Source organism: Oryx dammah, unplaced genomic scaffold (genome assembly GCF_014754425.2).
Source record: "Oryx dammah isolate SB20612 unplaced genomic scaffold, SCBI_Odam_1.1 HiC_scaffold_5, whole genome shotgun sequence".
Taxonomy (NCBI): domain Eukaryota; kingdom Metazoa; phylum Chordata; class Mammalia; order Artiodactyla; family Bovidae; genus Oryx; species Oryx dammah.
The window spans coordinates 43839733-43852520 of record NW_024070189.1 but is presented as its reverse complement, the minus strand read 5'-3'; the positions used below and the strand labels follow the sequence as shown (position 1 = coordinate 43852520).

The following is a 12788-nucleotide window of genomic DNA, read 5'->3' as shown; positions in this document are numbered from 1 at the left end:
AGAGAGTGTTGTAAATTATGACATCCTACACAAATGTGAAATATTATTTTCAGGGTAGCTGACTGGCTTCTTGAGAAGATACAACATAAACAGGTGAGAAGATCAGTGGGAAAGACAAGAGTTGTCTTTTGCTTGAGAGGAACAATGCTTGAGGGGCTGCTAGGGAGGCAAGTGACAAGATGCAGAGGATGGGAGGGGTCCCTGAGAGGACGGGAGGGTGGGTAGGGAGGGTGGATAGACCCTGAGAACTGAAGCTGCTCCGGGGCAGAGAGGAATACAGCCAAGGCTTATGGGGACATGAAAGGCTTTGCTGGCTCTCCCTCCACCAGGCAGAGATCTGTCTCTCTGGGGCTGCTTTTGTTTGATTGGTGTGCCTTTAACCTTTGCTCTGTCCCAGGCTGTGGTTAACTTGAGGCCACAGGCAGAGGGGAGAAGGTCACAACAAATATAGTGGGAGGCATTTTAAGTACCTAAAGTCATAAATCCTCCTGCATCTCGAGCCTGCCCAGGCTTCCCCAAACCTGGAAATTCAATTTCGTACAGCACACAGAGTTTGCCAAGCTTGCGAAATCACTGGGAGAACAACTTGATGTATTGCTATGGGGAAAAAAATTGCTGTGTCCCTTTCTTCATTCAAATTAACACCTTTTCATACTGGGCTGACAGGTGACTGATCATCTGAGAATATATCCTGGCTTTAAGTGATTTGGTATCTCTACCGACTCTGTTTCCCTGTCTTTATTTTCATGCTTTAAAAAGTCAAGAAAAGACAATATTATTATTATTGCTATAGAATCAGTATCTGCTTCATAACCCCTTAGCCCTGCGGCCTAGCGTATGGTAGGCATTAATAAATGATGAGCGAATAAATGACTAGATTTGGTTGATGTCTGCAGAGTGCCCTTTTTCCTTCCTAGAGGGTCAGGGAAGCGTTTGCTTTGTGTGTGTGTGTGTGTGTGTGTGTGCGTGTGTGTGTTTTGTGTGTGCATGCAAAACTCTATGTGCACTGGTCAGATAACCCTCTGCTGGAGAAGTTGCCTTGGTTGCTGGAAGTGCTGGTATCCTGAGCTGCCTTATCTGAGGCCTTACTTGCGTGACCCACATCCAATGACAGATTCATGCCTGACCTTCTCAGTTCAACTGGGGACAATTCTGAAGGGTCAGTTCATCTCTAGGTCTTTCCCTTTGGGGCTCGCTTTCATTGGGCTCCTCACAGCTCAACTTTTCCCCCATCTTTCTTCCTTTCCCTTCCCCTGACGTAGACTTCAGGAACACTCCTCTACAAGCTTCTTGCAGGCTAAACTCCATCCTGGAGGCTGCCTCCCAAGGAGCCCAACCTTCAGTGTTTTGTTCTGTTTTTAAATAGATTCTGTTCTGACCTTCTGCCTCTTTGGCAATAAAAACCAGCTAACATTATTGAATGCTTACATGATCTAGGCACTTTGCCTGCCTTGCCTCATTCAGTCCTCATGACAACCCTCAGAGTTAGGCCCTGTTAGAATCTGTGTGTTCCTGGTGGGCAAGTGAGGCTGGGAATTCAGTGACCCATTCAAAGTCACAGCCAGTTAGTGTGGAAGCACTTTTAACTAGTTTGCTATCCTTTTAGTGCTCTTGCTGGTAATTTTAGATAAAGAGGAAGGATAGCATTTTAATGAGTCCAGGAGGTTTTGTGGAACTCAAGTGCAAGGAGTTCTGAGGTGGAGTAGATGGGAAGTATTTCATGTCAAGAGCCCTCTGCAGTTCACCAAGTATATCAATGTCTTAAAAGCTCTGAGAAGTCTCACCCGTGGGGAAACCTATTAATGTCTCTCAAACTCATCTAACCACAAAGAGGACATGTTACGACCCTACAAAAACCCTGATATTCTGCAGTGGAAAAGACTACAGGAAACACTGGCCCAGACTTTAAGGGCTTATTTAAATTTTGGAGGATTGGTAAACATTTATTGGGTTATGACTTCTGGTCTGACTAATCATTATGCTATTAAACAAGTTGTTTCAAAGTTGTAAATGAGAATAAACTCCTATCTTATGAAAGTCATGTGGTAATCAAATGAAGTACAGAACTTTGAAATCATTAATAACTGTACAGATGCTAGGAGTTATTAAGTATTAATATTTTCAGATTCAGAAACCTTAGGGGGCTGATGTGTCAAAAGCCATCCTTCATATAAAATCCAGCTTTGGAAAGATTTCTGATGGGAGTCAAATTACTTATGTGTGTTAAGGGCTATTTCATAAAACCATAATTAGAACTTATATGATTAATGCATTAGAGTAAGCTCATTATTAAAATGGGAAACATTTATTCATCAAATAAGTTTTGACCATGCATTGTGTGCCTGTGCAAATGTTCCTGGGAATATAAATAAATGCAGTTTATGGCCTCTATCTTTAAAGAAGTCACTGTTTACAGGACAGAGAGGAGACATGCCACACATTTTCATTTTTCTTGGCCATGCCCATTGCAGACCTTGTTAATCAATCATTGCACTCTTAACCACTGAGCCCAGATGGAACCTTGGAGTCCTCACTCTAGGCAGCCACTAATTGATCAGGGTTGGCACATGAGTTAAAACTTATTTCTATAGAAACATGATCCACAGAATCTAGACATGCAAACACAAAAAGCATGCACCAAGGGAGAATGTGACAAGTACCCAAAGAATTGTAAAATTATAGCATACAATATATATCATAGGCTTGGGTAGTCAGGGAGGGCTTCCTGGAAGAGGCAGGACTTAAACATGGTCATGGAGGATAGGAAGGACTTGGATGGTGGTCATGATGGGGAAGGTGTCACAGGATACCTGCAAGGTGAAGTGAATCCCAAATGCACAAGGGGCAGCCTGAATCTAAAATCTTTGCTGATGGTCTAATTGCTGAGCATAGATCCTGGTATTTCCTTATCCTAGATTTTAGAAGACTGATACCTTTCAGAATCACTTTGACCTTCTGATTGGCTGCCAGCATCCAAATTGTGATTTCAGTCTGTTGCCTAGTCAGAGGCAGAGAACTTAAATTCCAGGTGCACATAAATTACTTCTAGTTATTGCAATGACAAAAGGCCTCTTCGAAGGTGACTTGCTCACTCCCTGTTTTATAGCCTCATACATCACAGAGGAAGATGGAGTGAAGTCAGTTACTATGAGGAGATCCAGACTGCAGGAAGAACGGGTGGCAACTGTCTGCGAAATTGAGCACTTTGTGTCAAAACTTAATTAAATTAGCCTTGATTCTATAAATAATAGAGCAGGGTTTCCCTACTCCGCCATCCAACCCTCCCAGCCCCGTGCCTTCTCCTTATACCTTTTGGAAAAAACTGAGCTTTGAGTGTGTTGGACTAGGAGACAGTTTGTAAAAATTAGGCAATGAATAGTAAAATGTAGCCTTTGCATTAATTTACAGAGCTGAATATGCTTTGGGTTAGAAGGAGCAGTGACTTGACAACATGCAGCAAGATACTCTGGGACGTAAAGAGGAGAGATAACTGGATGGAATGCTGAATGTGGGTTCTTGCCCCTCAGTGCCTCTAGGTTTCCAGCTTTGTGACGCTGGGCAAGTCTCTGTCCTTTTGGGCCCTCCGTTTCCCCACCTAGGTCACTTGAGGCTTGGTATCAGCCAAGTTTATTTCTCACTCATGCCACACGTCCACTCTGCAGCAGGTGAGGTTTGTCTCTACATCCCCCTCCTGTGGAACTTGGGTTGATGAAGCAGCCACCATTACTATTGCTGCGGATGCTGTGGCAGAGGCCCAGAGTACTCTGACAATCAACTGGCTTAGAAGTGACATGTGTCCCATCTTTTCCCTGCTCATTGGATGAAGATAGTCCTATGGATCACACAAGCACAGGGGCCAGGAAGTGCAATCTGACCTTGTGCCTGGCACTTTGTGAATAGCATTAATAGGCATCCCAAGCCTCTTCAAGTGCTGAAGTTTCATAATTTTTTAGTTCCCATTGGACTCTGACTTTTCATTTCTACATTTCACTGTGGCTAGGACTCCTGCCAACTTGCCTTCACCTACCACGTGCAGATTGATAATTCTTTAATTTCCTGATGGATGGGTCTAGTATACCTTTATGGTTCTACTCGCTATGATTCTGGGAAGCTGCTCTGTGATTCCAATTTCCCATATGTACAATAGGGATAATAACGGCACCCACCTAATAAGGTTATTGTAATAAGATTGAGTTAGTATATAGAACAGTGCCTGGCATGTAATGAGTGTTTGAAAATGTTAGACATTACTGAGGAAGACAAGATAGTGTAGAGACCATGAATGCCAGCTCTAAAGCCAGACAGTATAGAGGCCATGGGTGTTGTCTGTAGAGTTATACTGCCTGGCTTTGAATCTCTGCTCTATTGCATGTAAGCCATAGGACCTGGGACAGGACAGTTTTCTTATTTGCGAGTGGGGATAATGTTTACCTATGGAAAGGTGGTTAAGATTAAATGAGCTAATATACATAAAGCACTCAGATTAGTACCATTGAATCAGTGCTCAAAACTATCAGTCCCTATTGTTGGGAATGTAACATTTGATACCACTAAGTCTATCATGGGCTTAGTATGATTTTTGGAACCATTTCACTCATTGTTTCCTTGGTGCTATTCTTTTCTGATTTTGCTCCTGCCTTGTTTGTGTTTTGCTTTTTCAAAGAAGCTTTCTTGGCCTTTAAAGTTTGAGGTTCCCCAGGCTTCCATTTGGGGCAACAGGCTCTGTGGACTCTCCCTGTGAGCTGTTTATTTTCCTAGGGCACCTGGTTTCACCTACACGCAAATGGCCTCCAAAGCTTCAGCCTCAGTCCTAGCCTTTCTGCGTGTTGCCTGGATTCATCCATCTGGACATTCTGTGGCATTCCACGTTTCTGGAAATGAACTCATGATGCCCCTTTGTCCTGAGTATCATCCATTGTGCCATCCATCCGCTTTTACTCATTTTAGCACGATGGCTCAGAGGATAAGCTTTGAGGTTACATGGGCCCAAGTTGGGATCATTGCCACATATCATCTGTGTGACCTTGGGCAGGTGACCTAACTCTTCTGAACCCTTACCTCAGAGAAAGGATAATAATAATGCTTACTGTTAGTTTGAAGGTTGAATGGGCTCGCTATGTAAATCACTAGCATAGCATATGACACATGATAGGTGCTCAGTAAACAGGAGTGCCTACTAATCTTATCAAAATAGTGATGATGTTGATGCTATCTGTCACTCAGATACCTTTGCCTTAGTTTAGGCATTTATTTCCTCCTGTCCAGATGATTGCAGCAGCCTCCTGTCTCCATGGTCTTGCTGACTTTTGCTGACTCATTTCTATCAGAATGTTCTTTTTAAAACACAGCTCTGCCTATATGATTCTACTGTTTCGGACCCTCAAATGTCTTCTCATTGCCTAAAGGATAAAGGCCAAACTTAGTTTCAAGTGTCCCCACAGCACTGACTTATAGGGGTGCTCAATAAATACCTGTTGAACACTAAGTTGCTTTTTTACCTGTAACCCACTGTGCCTCATTAGGATAGGACCACATATAGCTCTCTGGTAGGGGTCTGAGCAGGACTCCACACCTCCAGGGGGCACTTTTCATTTATATCCTATGTGAGCAGCACTTCTGGAACACAGTGATGTTCCCTGGATTGGGACAGTGCCATGGCCTGGAAGCGGCCTGGATTCTTGTGTAGCCTCCATGCTTAGGCAGATAAGCGGTAAGTCATGAGCCTTAGCTGTAAAGTGGGATAGCAGGGCCTTTCCTACCTTCCTATACAGTTGTCAGAGCCTTCTGAATTTGAAAGGTCTTATAAACGGGGAAGTGCTATCTCCCAGCAATTGCCCTGCTCTTATTGTCATTGATACTGACTGTGAACAGTAAAGACTAAAAGAACTTAATCGCCTGCAGTCAGTTTCTAAGATAAAAGCCCCATTATGAGCAGTGACTGTGTGATAAGCTCAAGGATATTATTTATTTATAAGTTAACTACCTTGTTTTTCTTACTTCAATGGCAATACTCATAATAGCATAAAATAATAGTCTAGCCAAAAAGAGAAAATAAAAACACCTATAATCTCACCCACACAGAAGCAAGCATTATTAATTCCTTGATATATTTTCTTCTAGAATATTTCCCAGACATATACAATGTACATACCATTTGATAACCTGCTCCCCCCACCCCATTTAATGTACCACAAACCTCTTTTCACATTAATGAGCACACATTCACAATATGATTATTAATGGATACATAGTAGTGTGGCGTGAGGACATACTTTAATTTATTTAAACAACACTCATGCTGGCATTTAGGTTAATTCTTCCTTTTCCCTGTTTAAAATAGGCTGCAAGGGACATCCTTGTAGCTAAATCTGTGTGCATATCCATGCTTATTTCCTCAGGTTAAATCACAGAAGTGGAATTACAAGGTCAAAGAGTAGGCATATTTTTTTTAAAGGCTTTTGCAAAGAACTGTCAATTGCCTCTAGTAAGATTGTATGCTCAATTGGATTTTGAAGGTCATTTCTGTCTAATGGTGGAGCGTGCAAAATAAATAAACTTTGAACTTTCAAATGGAATTAGTCTCTGCTGGGCTGTAATATGGGTTTAGTCAGAAATGTGGGGAATGGAGCTCAGTGATGGAGTAATAGAAAAGCCATGTTAATAGGCTTTAGGCTACTTTCTTCTCTTTGGAACTTCTTAAATTTAAAAATTGGGATATAATTTTTATAGAATGTAATCTTATCTCAACTGATTTTGATGCAGACAACCATTAATAGAGCTCACACCTGGTTTTCCTCTCCTTCCAGGCATATGAAAGATGATATTCTCCAATTTTTTTTGCAGTAGGTGGGGCTGGTAACTTGGTCTAGACAATGTGCTGTGAGCAGAATGATATGGGTCCCTTGTGGAGTGAAGGACTTAATTGTCAGTATGAGACACCCCCCACGTTGCCTCTCCCCCATGAAAGCTCTTCTGCATGTTGACCGAGGGGCCCTGTGTTACAGATGGTAAACTGCAAGATGGTGAGGTCTCTGAGTTTCTTTGGAGGACAGTTGCCTTGAACAGTCACCTGTACTGCGATGGACTTTGTGTGAGCGAGACTTAGACCTGCAGTAAGCCACTAAGATTTGGTGGTTATTTTTTAAAACTGAAAAGTGAAAGTGAAAGTCACTCAGTTGTGTCCAACTCTTTGGGACCCCATGGACTATACAGTCCATGGACTTCTCCAGGCCAGAATACTGGAGTGGGTAGTCTTTCCCTTCTCCAGGGAATCTTCCCAACTCAGGGATTGAACTGGGGTCTCCCACATTGCAGGCGGATTCTTTACCAGCAGAACCACAAGGGAAGCCCAAGAATACTGGAGTGGGTAACCTGTCCCTTCTCCAGTGGATCTTCCTGACCCAGGAATCGAACTGGGGTCTCCTGCATTGCAGGTGGATTCTTTACCAACTGAACTATCAGGAAAACTGAAGCATAATCCTAACTAATAAAGTGACATAATTTGATCCCAGAGCTAAGCTATTAGTCACTTTACAGATCCTTCTTAGAGTGACTAATCTGTGCTGGGCACTGTGGAGGATAGAAGAAAATATAAATTTAATTTCTGCTTAGCATATACAACTTATGGTTCATTTCTATTGCTTCTTGAATAGCATGTATATATATTGAATACTATTGCTCTACCTAGGTAGACGGGTAATGTACACTCTTTAAAGGAACTTTGTCATAACACACTGGTTCCCATATAAATATGGGATGTTCTACCACAATGCATCCTTTTGTTTTTTGTAAAATCCTATGTGGTTCTGATGGGATAGCCAACAATAGATTCTACTTCCCTGGCCACCGGAAAAGGCATGTAACTTCCTTGGAATTTTTTGAATTGAAGATGGAGGTAGAGGAGTTGACCATTTTGTCTCATGTGTCATAGGCTGTAGGAACTGATCCCAGAAACAATGTCCCCAAGGAGATTAGGAGGATAGATCATAGACTGAAGCCAAGATGAAATCCAGTGTTGAACATGGACGGACTCTAATGCTGTTTGAGCTCTGGGATCCTGGATATTCTGGGGCTGGCACCACCTATGTGCCTCCAGATGCTCCAGCCAATACATCCTGCCTACATGGATGTCCTTCCTCTACTCACTCAGTCCTAAGCTCACTCTCAATCTTATCTGTTTCTCTATAGCATTGACGTTGGCCACCTGATGCAAAGAACTGAGCCAACTTATTGGAAAAGACCCTGTTGCTAGGAAACGTTGAAGGCAAAAGGAGAAAGGGGAGGCAGAGGGATGAGATGAGATAGCATCGCTGACTCAATGTACATGAATTTGAGCAAATTCCAGGAGATAGTGGAGGATAGAGAAGCCTGGTGTGCTGCAGTCCATGGGGTCACAAAGAGTCGGATACGACTCAGGGGCTGAGTAGCAACAGTAATTGTAGAACCTTTGCTTAGAGGTATTGATTGAGTTTGGGAAGGTGAGAAATTGTGAAAATAAGAACCTTGAAAGAATGAATTAAAATGTTTTTTTATTGGAGTATACTTGATTTACAATGTTGTGTTGGCTTCAGGTGTACAGCAGAGTGATTTTATTATATAATACATATACATATATTCATTCTTTTTTAGATTATTTTCTCATATAGTTTATCACAGAATATTGAGTAGAGTTTCCTGTGCTATATAGTAGGTTCTTAAAAATATGGACCACTTTATAAATTTGCATGTGGGCAGGGGCCCATGCTCATCTTCTCTGTATCCTTCCAATGATAGTATATGTGCTGCCGAAGTGAGCACTAAATGAATTGTTTTCAACTGGATGAAACCCCCATTTTTCCTGCTGTACTATCCCATGTCATCCATGTTTTTTATTTTTTTTGCTTTCCATCCTTTTGAATGTCAGGCCAACTTGGAGAAACCCATGGGTCTTCCTGTGGACTGGCCTCAGGGTGGGGGCATGCAGCTTCTGAGTGGGTTTCCAGGCTGCTGGGGTAGATGAACACGGCTGTCTGCACTCTCCAGTGGAGCGTGAAGCCGAAGGGAGGCCTTGGGAGGCAGCCACTCACTCAGACCCAGGCAGCCTGGGGGCTGAGGCTGCTGGCAGGGTTGTCATTATGCTAATGGCATCCGTGGAGCCAGAACCAGTGACCCCTCGGGGAAGAAAGAACTCTTGAAGGACCATTTGAAGTCTTTGTGCTATCAGTTTGAAGGCGTGTGATGCCTGTACTTGGCACCTCCTAATTGATTTTATTTTACGCTCACAGAGAGAGCAGTGGTCCAAACACCAGAGGCCTTGCAGCTCTAACAGAAATCTAAGGAGAGGCAGTGCATTAGAGGTGGTTGTTGAGTGCAGAGGTTCAGATTTTGGACTCTGGAGACACATTGCCTGAATTCACGTCTCAGTCTTTGGCTTCGCTGGCTATGTGAGTTTAGCCAGGTGACTTCACCTCTCTGCTTCCCTTTCCTCATCTCTAATGCAGGAGGGACAGTAGTGCCACCTGTAGAGGTTCATTTGAAATATAAAATAGGTTAACACATATAAAACAGTTCATACTCAACACATAAAATGCTCCATAAAAGGTAGGGAGAAAGTTTTGGAGACTGTTTGCATGGAAAACAGAGCAGTCCTGAGTGAGTCTTGCTAAACTGCTTAGCAGCCAGATGCCCTTGGATAGGTCATATGTTCTTTCTGCCCTTGAATGAAGTGTGATCACCTGAGAAAGCCCCTGAAGTGATGTCCGGTATATCAGAGGTGCTTAGTAAATGGCACTTTCTTTTCCTTTGGGCCTCAGTTTTCCCATCTGTAAAGTGAAGGTGCTGGAGGTCTTTTCTGTCTTTCACTGCTTAAGAGTCTAACACTGGCGTCCTGATTAAAAAGAGTCTCTTTCAAGGTGAACCAAAGCTTCAGGATGAGTAGGGCTCCCTCAGCATTTAGGATTGTCACCCAACAGAGTTGCTATTCACTGTCATCCATGGCAGAGGGCAGGATTCTAAGGGAATGGGCATAGGAAGGAGGCTGCATAGGGAGGTGGTGTGGTGGGTTCCACTAAGCATTTTGCCACTAAGTAGCTGCCTGGTCTAAAGTCCCCCAGCCTTTAGCTTCTCCAGCTGGGAAAACAAGAGAGAGCCCCTTTTGAAGATTCTAAGGATCAGAGGATAATAAAGCAACAGGGTCTGGGAAATTCAGGAGAAAGTTGGGGTTAGAAATGGAAGAGCCCCTGTAATAAACTTCATCTGTCTCATAGCTTCTTATGTTGGGAAATTGATGGTGCAAGTGTTATCATTTTCCCAATTCCTTGAGGAGGAAGGTGAGAGACCCCTGCTTGCAAGGTCTCACAGAGAGTCAGCAGCAGAATTAGGTCTTTTTTTTTTGTCTTTTCATTTTTATGTATTTATTTATTTGGCTGCCCTGGGTCTTCGTTGCTGCACTCAGCTTTCTCTAGTTGTGGTGAGCAGGGGCTACTCTCTAGCTGTGGGGCACAGGCTTCTCACTGCAGTGGCTTCTCTTGTTGCAGTCAGTTCAGTTGCTCAGTCATGTCCGACTCTTTGTGACCCCATGAATCACAGCATGCCAGGCCTCCCTGTCCATCACCAACTCCCGGAGTTCATTCAGACTCATGTCCATCGAGTCGGTGATGCCATCCAGCCATCTCATCCTCTGTCGTCCCCTTCTCTTCCTGCCCCCAATCCCTCCCAGGATCAGAGTCTTTTCCAATGAGTCAACTCTTCACATGAGGTGGCCAAAGTACTGGAGTTTCAGCTTTAGCATCATTCCTTCCAAAGAATACCCTGGACTGATCTCCTTTAGAATGGACTGGTTGGATATCCTTGTGGTCCAAGTTGCAGAGCATGGGCTTAATTGCCCCAAGGCATATGGGATCTTTCTGGACTGGTTATCGAACTCATGTCCCCTGCACTGGCAGGCAGATTCTTAACTACTGCCCTCTTCTCCTGGCCTCTTCCATCCTCCTTTGCCCATCCCCAAATAACTCAGCCCTTTGGCTAAACTATCAGGATGTTCTAAGTTGGTTCTGCCTGCAGTGAAGACCACCACAGAAGTCCATAATCAGGTCTTAAACCTGGGTTTGCTAACTCCCATTCCAGTGCTTTTTTCCCCCAGGAGAATGGGTTAAACCTCAGGGTAGCTGGATACTGATATCAGTTCTACCAGAAATGGGGCCTTGTGATTTGGGGACAACTTGTTAGTCTCTCCAAGCTTTTCTCATCTGTGAAGTGAGGGCTTTTCACGAGATTGCCTTGAAAGTCCTTTTTAGCTCTGAAGTTCTAGAAGCCTCTTTCTGCCCATCAGACTCATCTCTGCTGTCCTCCAAAGAGCAAAGTTGGACTTGACAAAGTCTGCATTAGGGCCCCATGGATTTGACACTTCCTTGAAGACAGTGTGTGAACAACTGCTTCTATTCCTGGGTAGGGAAGTTGGCTATAGAAGCCAGCTCCTTGGGTGCCCTAATTTCACTTTAGGAAGAATGAACATATTGTTTTAATTAATCATATGAAAGCAAAATTAGCATGATTGTGTGAAAGGTGTTGTAAATCATCCCGATCCACATCATTGAGCAAAGAGCATTTAGTTATTCCAGAGTTGTTAAAGATTTTATCTACCCAAGTGAAAATTCAATTAGTACTAGCTTCAGCTTCTATAAAACTAAGGATTTTCCACTGTGGGAAAGTACTCTTTGTGTGTGTGAATACCACCTTATGCCACTTTGATAAATTACTGTAATTAACTGTATCCTACGCAAGCTAAACAAAATTTACTGAACTGTTGTTGTATAAAAGGGATATCTTCTCTTCTCTTGTTGGGGAGATTACTCTAATCTGTACATGATATTGCCTCAAATATCATGCCTTTTATGCTGAGCTTTGAAAACACCGGCAGCAGTCTAGCTAGCACCAGTAAAACACAGTTGGTTTCCGTCACACTCCGCCTTTCCCCTCCGGGTGTAGAGACATCAGCTATGGGTTTCACTATGATTCAATTAAATGTGTTATGTTTAATTAGCTAGCTGGAGAAACACTGCAAGCAGAACCAACTTAGAACATCCTGATAGCTTAGCCTAAGGGCTGAGTTATTTTGGGATGGGCAAAGGAGGATGGAAGAGGCAAGGAGAAGAGGGCAGGGGGCCTTGCTCACAGGTCTCTGGCACAAACTCTCTGCTTTGGCCATGTGTCCATCCTTTTCTTGTGTACCTGGCTCTGTCCTGCCTCTCTCCTCCCCTCCCACCCAAATCTTACCTGTACTTTAAGGCCAAAACCTTCCTCCTTTCAGGGACCTTCCAGAGAGATTTGTAGGTATGTTTTGCTTTGTTGGGCATGCCAAGTTCTCTCCCCTGATTTATCATTTCATCTCTTTAGGGGTTCTCTGACTGTTTCTCCTTCTTTTCCCTCCATGGGGTTCTAGTTCTCAATGAGGGAACACAGTAGAAATTGGCAAGATTCCTGATGGAATGATCCAGCTTCTTCCTGAACTTCATTATACCAACTGTCCAATTCTCAGCTCTTTGGGGGTAAAGCTCTTAGAACAAGGTCACTCAGAACCAGTTTGTTTTGTGTGGAGTGGTCATTTTTGGAGGATTTCTCAAGTTGTTTTTAGTGGCACTACTGCTACCATTCTTAGCTAACACTGAGTATATGCTATGTGCCAAGTCTGTTGCAAAGAACTTTGTATGTGTTCTCTTATTTGTCCTTCCTGGGACTCTCTGAGATGGGTGTTGCTATCCCCAGTTTATAAAAATGGAAGCTCAGAGAGGTAGATCAGCTTGTTAAAGGTC

The 12788-nt window shown here is 43.3% G+C and overlaps 1 pseudogene; it reads right to left on the bottom strand.

The window, feature by feature from the left end:
- Positions 1–8695: 8695 nt before the first annotated feature.
- Positions 8696–8796, bottom strand: LOC120864915 (annotated as a pseudogene).
- Between the last annotated feature and the right edge of the window lie 3992 nt (positions 8797–12788).